Source organism: Xenopus laevis, chromosome 8L, assembly GCF_017654675.1.
Source record: "Xenopus laevis strain J_2021 chromosome 8L, Xenopus_laevis_v10.1, whole genome shotgun sequence".
NCBI classification, from domain to species: domain Eukaryota; kingdom Metazoa; phylum Chordata; class Amphibia; order Anura; family Pipidae; genus Xenopus; species Xenopus laevis.
The window spans coordinates 118008915-118022332 of NC_054385.1; positions in this window are offsets into that span (position 1 = coordinate 118008915).

Sequence of the window (13418 nt, forward strand, 5' to 3'; positions counted from 1 at the left end):
ATAGTATATGTACACTAAGGGGCCAATTCATTAACTTCGAGTGAAGGGTTCGAAAAAAAAAAACTTCGAATTTCGAAAGTCTTTTTTGGGCTACTTCGACCTTCGACTACGACTTCAACTTTGAATCGAAGGATTCGAACTAAAAATCGTTCGACTATTCGACCATTCGATAGTCGAAGTACTTTCTCTTTAAGAAAAAACTTCGACCCCCTAGTTCGCCACCTAAAAGCTACCGAACCCAATGTTAGCCTATGGGGAGGTCCCCATAGGCTTGGCTAAATTTTTTTGGTCGAAGGATAATCCTTCGATCGTTGGATTAAAATCCTTCGTTCGATCGAAGGATTATTCCTTCGATCGCAGTTTTTGCGCAAAATCCTTCGATATTCGAAGTCGAAGGATTTTCATTCCCAGTCGAATATCGAGGGTTAACCCTCGATATTCGTCCCTTGATGCATCTGGTTAGTTAGTATTATATGATGTCTTTGGTACCGTGATGCCATTGGTGACATTTTTCTCTTTATTTTTGCAGATTTTATTCAGCTTGCATTGTGCTGGGCCTGAAATTTTTGCATGAACATAAAATCGTCCATAGGTAAGCAATTTTAAGTCAGAAGCAACAACATATTATATATATATATATATATATATAGGTCTTATGTATAAATGTAGATGGATGGGATGTGGGTTTTATGAATATTAGGCTAAAACTGTCAAAAAACCTGTAAAACTCACAGGGCTGTTTCCATTTATAAAGCTTGAATCTTACTGGAACATAGTGGGAAGTAGAGTCAGGGCTGGGCCAAGGTATTTTGGCACCCAAGGCCAAGGCTTCAATTAGTGCCCTCCCCCACCCGGTCCTGCATTACCATTTCCTACCTTACCATTCATATACCCCCCTGTACCTGTGCCAGCAGCCATCGTGTTGCCCCATGTACCTGTGCCAGCACCTATCATATTGCCCCATTTGTATCTGTGCCAATGGCAGTCAATCCCTCAGATTACCTCCAAGCCCCCAATCTATGCCTGTGCTATACCATCCATCATATTGCCCCTCATTTGTACCTGTGCCAGCAGCCACCATACTGCCCCATGTACCTGAGCCAGCAGCAGCCAATTCCTTATATTGCCCCAAATCTGTACCTGTGCCAGCAGCAGCCAAAAAATCCACAATATTGCCCCCAAATACGTACCTGTGCCAGCAGAAGCCCACAATCCATCATATTGCCCCCAAATACTGTATGTATCTGTGCCAGCAGCAGCCAAATATCCATCATATTGCTCTCAAATATGTACCTGTGCCAGCAGCTGGCAAATGGGAGGTGGGAAATGCTTCTGCCCACAGTACAAATCATGGGCAAACCAAGGTTTAAAAGAAAAAGAAAGAAAATTCCCCTTAAAAGTGCCCCCCCCATGATTACACCCTAGCCAGGCCCCTACTCCACCTACTCATAGTTCCAGCCCTGAGTAGAGTTGATTATAGGTGTACGATAATGGAGTGATGAAAGTGTGGATCAATCCCATTGAGAACAATGTTTTAGACTGTGAATGGTTATAAAAATCACTCACTAGTAGAAAAATGTAGTTGAATCTGGCTCCGAAGCTACTGCCCCACTCTCCATTCAGTTGCAGAAAACATGACCAGTCCTGAGCAGACAATCACTCATTGCTTAAAAATCACATGTTTTATACTTGGGTGGGGATTCTTTTTCAGCCTGCCCCCTAAGAAAAACCTCTCTAATGTAGTTTCTCAACCTATCAATCTATTGCATTAGATGATAAAGATTATAATTACTGTATTGACTTCTCCATATTTCATTCAATGTACATTTTGGCTATCATGCTTTATTTTTTTTTGCAGAGATTTGAAGCCTGGAAACATTTTGTTGGATAGCAGAGGATATCCAAGAATTACAGACTATGGAATTAGCAAAACTGGTAAGCTTCCCTGGTCTAACATTCATAAAGAAACAATTTCATTTTGTGCATGGCCACAAAAACGATTTTCAACGTGCATCTCTTACTAACTTATCCTTTCTTTTTTCTATTAAAGGAATAGGCTTCAGGCAACTAATGTATAACGAATGTGGCACTCTTCCGTACATGGCCCCTGAACTATTCACAGAGCCTCATTATACCAGATCGGTGGACTGGTGGGCCTTAGGCGTCATTATATATCGGATGATTCTTGGAAAGGTAAGTGTAAGGCATCCATTAATACAATTAGCGGAGCAAGAATAAAGCAATATTTTATATTTATTTTCCCCCTTCTTTATCGTTGCTAGAAATATGAAGCATGCTACTTGTGTGCAAAGACTGATAAATACTAGAACTATTAAAGTCTCAGAACAAACTGTGTCTTTGTTAAAAAAAAAAAACAGCTTCCTAAACAAATACCTTTCTTTGTTAACAGTTGCCATTTGCTGGAAGAAATCCTGATGAGATCCGTATGAACATTATCCGTGAAAGGCCAAAATATCCACTGACCCTGCCTGCGCATGTCCGAAACATACTACAAGGAGTAAGTTGCTGGCATGATATTTATTTTATCATCTCTTCTCCAAGACACAACATACAGTATATATTTAAGTAGGAAACACATGCCAAATATCCAATGCAGTGACTACAGAATATCGAGTTTTTCCCATCCATACAATTTCCTTACTCATAAGAACCTGTTTCCAATCTGTTCAGTTTGACTCAGTGGGGCTTATTATATTAAGGGGAATATGCTGAGTGTTCTTTTAATGTAAAAACTATTTCTATTTGTGCAGCTGTTGACGAAAAATCCCGCACTTCGCCTGGGATCAACTATAGAAGGAGCGCAAGCAGTTATGGACCAGCCATTCTTCTATGTAAGTGTCTGGAAATTCCTCTGGTTTTAAGATTGTTGCTGATGCATTTTTTAATGTTTCCTTACTCTAATATAATCATCCTCAGGCCACTCATGTACAGGTATTGAATCCGTTATCCGGAAACCCATTATCCAGAATGCTCTGAATTACAGAATGTCTGTCTCCCATAGACTTTTAAAAATGATTGAATTTTTCTCTGTAATAATAAAACAGTAGCTTGTACATGATCCAAACTAAGATATAAGTAATCCTTATTGGAAGTAAAACCAGCCTATTGGGTTTATTTCATGTTTACGTGATTTTCTAGTAGACTTATGGTATGAAGATCCATATTACAGAAAGATCCATTATCTGGAAAACCCCAGGTCCCGAAAATTCTGGCTAACAGGTCCCATACCTGTATCTCCTTACTGTTAGTTTCACCATTAAATGTAGTATCAATGCAAGGTCATTAAGATTTCATAGCAGTCAGAACGACTGTAAAACATAGTTTATTTAGAAATATTGCCAATATCTGCATGAATAGAAATGCCATTAACTAACAGCAGTAGAGAGAGGGTTTCAGACTCTGTATACAGGATAATTTTAATAAAGGGCTCTTTTTTCTGTCTTACAGGGAATGGACTGGGAGGCTTTAAGGAGGAAAGAAATCAAGCCAATGTTCATCATTCCTTCTACTGGAACAGCCACAGATTGATATTTTTGTAACAGTATATGCTGTTTTTATATGTGTGTATATATTTTGAATAAATAAAATATAATTTAGAATGCATTGTGAGTCCTGATTGATGTGATGTGTGACTGCGATCAGAATTGCAAAATATATATTGATATCTACCCAAGACCATGTACATTACTAAAGTAGGGTGCTGAACCCTACCTTAAACCCTGACAGCTTTTTGTAATGAGGGATACTAAGGGAGCTAGCACACGGGCAGATTTGGGGATATTTAGTCGCCTGGCGACTAATCGCCTCTTCTGCGGGGCGACAATGTCCCCGAACTGCCTTCCTTCTGCCTGCTATAATGAGAAAACGCCAGTGCCAATTCACATGCGATGCTTCTATTCGGGCGAAGTTGACCGAAATTGCCTTTACAAGGAAACTTCAGGCAACTCCGGAAATAGAAGCCCGACAAATGCATTGGCGCTGGCGTTTTCTCATTATAGGCAGAAGAAGAAGAGGCGATTAGTCTCCCCGAATCTGCCCATGTGCTAAAGCCCTTAAGCCTTGAGATCATTCTGATAGATCATAATCTGAAAGAGTATCTAATGTCTCTGCCAGTAGTTCCACGTAATCCTTTATATAAAGCTCTGGTCCTGTGGGAATAATGGTACCCATCTGAAAGACTATGACAACATGGACCTTATATAAATGGTCTCATTTTATTTCTCTATGCCCTACTTACAGTTGAATCGATAAGTTTGGGCATTTCTTGCCAAATTACATATTTGGTTAATTTTTAGAATGAATAGAGAACTGGATTTGGCAACTTTCAATCATTAATGCCTTATTATGAGTTTCAATGAATTGCTTTTAGACTCTGCAGAGCTTGTATTTTCTTTGGGTTTTAGTATTTATTCATTTCATTTAAAACGGTGGTTGGTAAGTAGTTGAGGTGTTTATGTATTGTAGCTATCCAATTCATATGAAATTGTATGTATTGTATTAGGCTTAATTGGTTTTTGCCATTGGATTTGGGTTTTTATATTAATTCATTCAAACCTAAAATGTAAGGACCCCCCCTGTGATTGTAATCACATGATACCCCAGGCCATTGTTCCTGTGTAGAAAACTGCACTAGGTTGGGGCACCTGTAAGCGAGCCTAACATTTTGGCATCCCCCTGTGATTGTACCTTTCCTTCTCCTTTAAAGGGCAAGTAAAGTCTAAAATAGAATAAGGCTAGAAATGCTGTATTTTGTATACTAAACAAAAACATGAACTTACTGCACCACAAAGCCTAATCAAACAAATGATTTAAGCTTTCAAAGTTGGCCACGGGGGGCTGTCATTTTGTAACTTTGTTAAACATCTTTGCAAGACCAAGACTGTGCACATTCTCAGTGTAGTCTGGGCTGCTTAGGGATCATAAATCATCAAAACATCACAAGTCAAATAATATCACACATCAAATAATATCTGCCAGAAGCTGATACAGCAAGACTGATAATCAGAATATACAGACTGCACTGGGTCCTGTGTTATCGTGTAATCTAAAGTGGATTTTATAGTTTTGTATTGTTTAATACTCTGCAGAACCAGTGGCTGCAGCAAAATAATCCTCCAAATAGAATCCCAGTTTATCTGTTTTAATCTGGCTCCATGATCTTTGTCCCTGCAGCTGGAGTTGGAAACAGTAAAAGGGATGTAAAGCTTCAATAAAATCCAATACAAATCTCTACACAGTCGCTGACTGCTCTACAGGGAAACATACAAAGCTGCTTGAGTGGCTGGGAAGTAAGGCGGGGGCTGCCCCTGCTGTTCTGCAGAGCAGTTAGGGACCATCTGCAGAGCAGTTAGGGACCATCTGACAATTCCTATCCACAGCAGTAAATGAAGGGAGAATTTCACTGCATACAGTCAGGTTTCTTATAAAAACGATACACATTTTTTAATTAAAGTATATTGGAAATGGGTTTCTTTTTCATTAAAAAAAGTAAAAATTGGATTTTATTTTTTTTGCCTTTATATGCCCTTTAAGCTCTGCAATTTTCAACAGCTATCGACTTAGTGGTGACTAGTAGCGTTTAAGTCCCATGAATGGGATCAGAAATGTGTTTATCAAGTGAAAGGTTGTTGGAATTTTGCCCCTGCCTATGTTACTTTTGACTTTGTTGTTATGTTTTAAAGTTGATGAAATAATTTATAAACTGTATATAAAGGAGCAGATTTATTAAGGGTTGAAGTGAAAATTCGAATTCAACATTTCATTTTTTTTGGTCAAAACTCTCAAATTTGAATTGTGAATTATCCCAACTCGATTTGAGTTTTAGTTCGAATTTCGAGATTTATCATACTCTGGCCCTTTAAGAACTCAAATTCGACTATTCACCACCTTAAACCTGCTGAATTGCTGTATAAGTCAATGGGAGTGGTCCAAGGATTAATTTGGTGATTTTACATTCAAATCGAGTTTTTATAATTCGATTCAAATTCATTCCGAGTTTTCGGGTTGATCCAATTTGTCCTAGCTGAAAAAATTAGATTTTATTAATAAGTTTTGATTGGTCGAATTTCGAATTTATGGGAGTTTAGGAGAGTTTTAAAAAAACTCACATGAATTCAAAATTCGACCCTTGATAAATGTGCCTCTAAAAGTTGCAAGTATGTTGTTATTTTAATACACCGATTCCTGCAGTAATTGTTTCCTGTTTGCTCACTTGCAAACTGAAAGGGTTAGGGCCCCTTTAAATGAACCTTTGGTATGATGAAGACATTGATATTCTGAGACAACTTGCCATTAGTCTTCATTTTGTTTGTGTTTTTTAAAATTTAATTTTCATTTAGTTTAGCAGCTCTCCAGTTTGGTATTTCAGCAGCTATCTGGTTGCTAGGGTTTTATTTCCCATAGCAACGAGGCAGTGGTTGGAGACTGGAATATAAATAGGGAGGGTCTAAATAGGAAGATAAATAATAGAAATTAACAATAACAATATAATTGCAGCCTCCTATAGCAATACATTTTTGGCCTCCAGGGTTAGTGACCCCCATTTGTAAGCTGGTAAAAAGCAGCAGAGCAATGCAATTAATTAAAACTATATAAAAGTTTTTAAAAAGACCAATTAAAAAGTTTCTTAGAATAGAACATTGTATAACATAAGTTATTATAAAGGTGAACCACCTCTTTAACTAAACATATAACCTTTGTATTCAACTGTGTCTACTATGATCTTCTTTATTCATCTAGTTCCCATAGATTACCTTCTGAGACGGTAGGTTCATGCTCAATATAAAACCAAATCATGAGTATGAAAATAACTCCAATTTAGTATTAAATTGTTTATTTTCCACTTTCACACATATGGAACTCGAGGGACACCTTGTGGTGGATTCCATAAATCTCAGAGCCTGCCAGATAGGAGAGAAGCAGTTGCTGGTGGGACCAATATAATAACCAATATTATAACTGAAATACCTTAAAAACCATATAAAATTGTTAATAAATTATATTTAGAGAACTGAATAACTTAATGCAATGATTCATTTCAATAATTTAAATAATTTTCCCCTTTAAGCTCAGCTGTCTTAGACCTATCAATTAAATGGTTACGGCTATTCCTTGCATAGGTTTGTGAGTTTAAAGGAGAAATAAACCTTATTAAAAAAAAACGTACCCCCTACCCTACAAAGACCCCCTCCCTTTCCCCCCAGCCTAACTACCCCCCCCCCTGGCAAATGGCCGTAACTCTTTACTTACTCCTCTTTGCAGACTCTATCCAGCGGAGTTCACAGGCGCCATCTTCTCTTCGGTAATCTTCAGAATGAGACCGGTGGAGCGGCACATGTGCAGTTGGAGCAATTTTCTGTTTCGTGACAATTGCGCATGCGTCGAAACTTGCGAAAATTGCTGAATCACCACTCTCATTCCGAAGATTATCGAAGCGGCTGAAGATGGCACCTGTGAACTCCGCTGGACAGAATCTACACGGACGGCTAAGTAATGAGTTAGGGGCATTTGCCCGGGGGAGACAGCTAGGCTGGGGGGGAGGAGGGAGGGGGTCTATGTAGGGTAGGTTTTTTTTCTTAAGGGTTTGTTTCTCCTTTAAACTACACCTTTGATCCTGTTCCATACATACTTTGGAAGATTCAAGCCCCCTTTGAAGTTGAATCCCACAGCTAGTAACAAGGTCACAAGTGAATGAATAATATAAATTGGATTTAAGAATATCTAGAGAAGCAAACAGGCATTCATCCCAAATCTCACTCCATCTGACCTTCAGGCTATGCTTTTGGATTGAATTAAATATATGTTCACTACCATGGCTAGAATTCTCTTTTTAGAATGCAAAATATGTCATAAAAAAAGGAACTGAACTTGTGGAAATAATTCATTACACAGCAGTTTAACAAGGAAGGAACATACTGTTTGTCACAAGCCGAAAAAAGTTTTGCTGGTAGAAAAAGTACATTTTTGTAAGATGTCTGGGAAAATGGGCAACTATGAACACAATTTTGTTTGTGGCTGGCATATATAGAGTACTGATTGTAGGGTCGAGTTGGGGGGCCCAGGGCCCACCGGGACTGCCATCCAGGGCCCCCCCTCCTGCCATCCAGGGCCCCCTCCGGCCCCCCTGCCTCCCCTCCTCCCATTGTAGCGCTGCTGGGCGCACCCGCGATGACGTCGCTACCAGGCGATCTGCGCATGCGCGCATGGCGCCGCGCGTCAGAGACTTTTTATTTTAAAATTGATTGGAATTGGGAGAGGGGGGTCTGGCCCAGCGGGGGCCCATGAGGGTCGGGCCCACCAGGTTTTTTCCCGGTGTCCCGTCGGGCCAGTCCAACCCTGACTGATTGTAATACTTTTAGTGCAAACAAGCAATCATATGAGAGACTTACATGGTACACACAGTTTCTCCATGAGAGTCACATGACTGTAAGTCTTAATTTTGTGGTCTATTGCTCAGTTGAATAAAATCAACATGTAAAATGTCTTAAGCCTTCACAACTGAAATTTCCTCTTATTAAAGGGCACCTGTTGGGTAAAAATGTTATCCCCAACCAAAGCTGTAGGCTAATAGAGCTCGCACCTTTGGCTGGGGATAACATTTTTACCCAACAGGTGCCCTTTAAAGCATCAACAATTATAACTAATATTTCAGTAAGTTTCCAATGAAGCTTCCCCATTGGTCCATCAAGTTCTAGTCATAATTGAGAAAGTGTTAGAATGTTTATTCAGAACTCATATGGTTCAACCATGGCATTTGGCAGCATGGCAGGAGTGTGAGATTAAACAACTTGGAATGTGTGGGGATCAGGCCAGAGAATCTCATGGATCATGGAGGCACTTCAAAAATAGAAGCTGCAATACAGGATTCAGACTATATGACTACATATATTCAACAATATTCTGGTTTAGTACAAAGTCAGAATCAATGTATCCATGTGACAGTTCTGGAGATTTATCAGGATAAGTATAAATATATATACAATATATAAGAGCCATGGAAAATGCATAACAAATAAATATCATTAAAAGGGACCAAGGAATGACTTGACAAAGGAATTTGTTGCACTTCCTCGTCTTCACATCCTTCCTCATCTTCATGTCACCTCTTAAGTGTCATAATGTTGGGAGTCTGTGTAGCCATCCCGCTCTATGTTGAAGGAGCAGCTAGCCGTGCAGTCTTACTCCATTAGGCTGGATGTCCCATCTATTCCTTAGGTTCCATTATGAAACCAGTCCCAATGTCATAAAACTTATGTCTTACATAAAGCAACTATGCTTACACAAAGCTGGTCTCCATGTAGTGTTAGCTAACACTACATGGAGACCAGCTTAAGAAAGAAAGCAGCAAGCACCAGAAACGTTGCATAGATCTCCACATGGATGAGTATATTTAAAGGGATACTGTCATGTGAAAAAAAAAATTTCAAAATGCATCAGTTAATAGTGCTGCTCCAGCAGAATTCTGCACTGAAATCCATTTCTCAAAAGAGCAAACAGATTTTATATATTCAATTTTGAAATCTGGCATGAGGCTAGACATATTGTCAATTTCCCAGCTGCCCCAGTCATGTGACTTGTGCTGTGATAAACTTCAATCACTCTTTACTGCTGTACTGCAAGTTGGAGTGATATCACCCCCTCCCTTTTCCCCCAGACAAACAAAAGAACAATAGGAAGGTAACCAGATAACAGCTCCCTAACACAAGATAACAGCTGCCTGGTAGATCTAAGAACAACACTCAATAGTAAAAACCCATGTCTCACTGAGACACATTCAGTTACATTGAGAAGGAAAAACAGCAGCCTGCCAGAAAGCATTTCTCTCCTAAAGTGCAGGCACAAGTCACATGACCAGGGGCAGCTGGGAAATTGACAAAATGTCTAGCCCCATGTCAGATTTCAAAATTTAATATAAAAAAATCTGCTTGCTCTTTTGAGAAATGGATTTCAGTGCAGAATTCTGCTGAAGTATCACTATTAACTGATGCCTTTTGAAAAAAACACGTTTTCCGATGACAGGATAACTTTAAGTTTACTTTGGCTGTTTTTATGCTTACAAAATAAACGCTATGTTTGAAACTTTTATATCATCGTGTGCGATCTCAGAGTGTGTCTGGATTGTAGCCAATGTTTAGCAACCGGCTGATCCACTTTGCCCGAGGCCAGGGCTGCTCTTATGGCTCTTCTATGATTGTTCATTCTCTCTCTGTATGTTGTGGAAGCTTTGCTCATGTAATGTAGCTCACAGGGACACCAGATCATGTAAATGACATGGCCAGTGGTACATGTAAGTCTGTGTTTAATTGTGAATTTATGTCCTTTCCTTGGGTGCGTGAACTGGGAGCCCAGTAACATTCCACCGCAGATGAGTTTGTGCACTTATAGGAACCATTTTTGAGGGGTTTTCCCAACCAGGTAAGTCCACTTTTCGGATCCGGAAGCACATCTTTAACCACCAACATATCACTCAGATTCTGTCCCCTCCTATAGGCCAGAAGGGGTCTCTTACTGTCCAAGAAAGGTAGGTGTGGGTCGGAGTTAATAATTTAATTATTTCTAACTATTTCAATATTTATATTTATTTGTTGTAACCCTCATTGAGTTTGCAGTCCAGGATCTGCAGTAGGATCTCTATACCTAATTTGAACTGATGGGTTGCTTCCAGTACTTGTTGTTGTTATTCGGGTTCAAGCTCCTTTATTACGATCCTGGCTCCATGTTCCTGATTCCTAGCACAGTTCCTGCTGTGATGCTAGTTCTGATCCTGAATCTTCCTCGTAGCTAACACTGGTTGTACTTTTCCCTCATGAGTGAACCTTGTTCTTGCCTGATCTACTGAGGATTCTGGGATTTTACGTTGGTCCTAGTTTGTATATTGTTGCTCTCTAAATGAACTAATTTAAGCTGACCTTGGAGTTTCTGTGTTGGTCAGTGCTGCTAATGCCAGAGTTTATCTTGTCCTTTTTACTTACATATAATTCTGACCCTAGTCCTGCCCTCCATTGTTCTGGAGCCCACCTTGCACTTATTCAGTCAGTGGTGGAACTATTTGCTTACTCTGTCTTTTTCAAACGCCAAACCCTTAATGGTATCTGGCACCATTTCCAAGTAGCTGATTACTTGAGGTTTACCTTCAATGGAAAAAGTGTCACTAAATTGGCAGAAAAATATACCAAAGCCAAGTTTCTTGAGCACCCACCATGTTTGGGCAATGTCACACAACATATATTTACTACCCTCTCTCTAAACAAGAGTTAAATCACAGCTTCCTTAAATCTATACCTGCCTGGCGGATCTCACATTCACCACTTTTTGCTCAGAGTTAACAGTTTTAGAACTTTACTTCACTTTTCTCCTTGAGAGCCGACACACAAACCATGAACCCGAGGACCATTCATTCTGCAATGTTCAGGGTGGGACTAGGCTGCTAGATTTCCAGAGCATCTCCCATGGGACAACAAACATAATGGTCCCGAGCTAAAGACAATTCCAATCAGGCCTTTAGTTCCATTATACTGTATGTCTATATGATATATGATATGATGATACTATTACATATACAGTAGCTAGGGATGCACCGAATCCACTATTTTGGATTCGGCCAAACCCCTGAATCCTTCGCGAAAGATTCTGCCAAATACCGAACTGAATCCTAATTTGCATATGTGAATTAGGGGAAGGGGAAAACATGTTTACTTCCTTGTTTTGTGACAAAAAGTCACTCAATTTCCCACCCTGACCCCAGCCGAATCAGAATCTTGCTGAAAAAGGCCAAATCCTGAACCGAATCCTGGATTTGGTGCATCCCTACAAATAGCTGTGTCTACATAAAAGTGTTATGAAAGTGGGCCCTTGATGTCAGATGTTTAAGTGGGCCCTAGGAGGCCACAGTCCAACACTGATAATATGCTACTATATATATATATATATATATATATATATATATATATATATATATATATATATATATATATATATATATATATTTATATATATATATATACACAGCTTGGAAACTTCTCATTTATATTCTACCGTTTGATTATTATGCTATAGGCACATTCTGAGACCAATACGTAAGGCAGAAGCCCACTTTCTGTTCTTGTTTTATACATCACATGCCTCGTGTTTGTGGTTTCACTTCTCTTCTCAAACACATCTTATGATAAATGGCTGGGCTTTAGCGTGGGGGGGGATGGGGGGAAAAAGACAGTATGAGAACACCTGATTGGAATGTTTTACTAATTCTTTTAGGAATCTGCATGATACTGAAACAAAAAGGGATGATATATACCCAGTACATACTGACATGTGTTTGCCTCTTATTGATGTTTTTATATTGATGTTCAATTATAAAAGGAAAACTATACCCCCAAAATGAACACTTAGGGGCTGATTCACTAAGGGTCGAATATCGAGAGTTAATTAACCCTCGATATTCGACTAGGAATTGAAATCCTTCGACTTCGAAAATATCGAAGTTGAAGGATTTAGCGCAAATACTGCGATCGTACGATCGAAGGATTATTCCTTTGATCGAAGGATTTTAATCCAATGATCGAAGGAATATCCTTCGATCAAAAAAACTTAGGAAAGCCTATGGGGACCTTCTCCATAGGCTAACATTGACTTCGGTAGCTTTTAGCTGCCGAACTAAGGGGTCGAAGTTTTTTTTGAAGAGACAGTACTTCGGCTATCGAATGGTCGAATAGGCGAACGATTTTTAGTTCGAATCCTTCGATTTGAAGTCGTAGCCGTAGTCCAGGGTCGAAGTAGCCCATTCGATGGTCGAAGTAGCCCAAAAAATACTTCGAAATTCAAAGTTTTTTTACTTCGAATCCGTCACTCGAATTTAGTGAATCGGCCCCCTATACAACTGATAGTTTACATCATATTAAGTGGCATTTTAAATAATCTTACCAAACTGGTCTATATATTTAAGTAAGGGGGGGAAAATATTTCTTCCTGAATGCAAAAGTGAATCTAACAAGTCCCTGACCAGATGGATAAAAATGGAGTCTATGGGAGACGGCCTTTCCGTAATTCAGAGCTTTCTGGATAACGGGTTTCTGGAGAACGTATCCCTTACTTGTACAAGGGACAGCCAATAATAACAGTAAGGGGGTTATTTACTAAGCTCCGAATACCCGAAAAATTTGTGATTTTTTGCGTTATAATAGGCTTAAAAAATCACAAATTTTTCAGAATTTATTAAACCCTGAGGGCTAAAAATCCCAAATATAAAAACACGGCATCTCAAACCTGTCGAGGTTGCATAAAAGTCAATGGGAACAGTCCCATAGATTTTTGGTTGTGTCTGGGGTTTCGGGCAATTTCATGATGTTTTCGGATGAAAAAAATCATGAAAATCTGAGCTTTTCCCGCAAAGGTAATTTTCG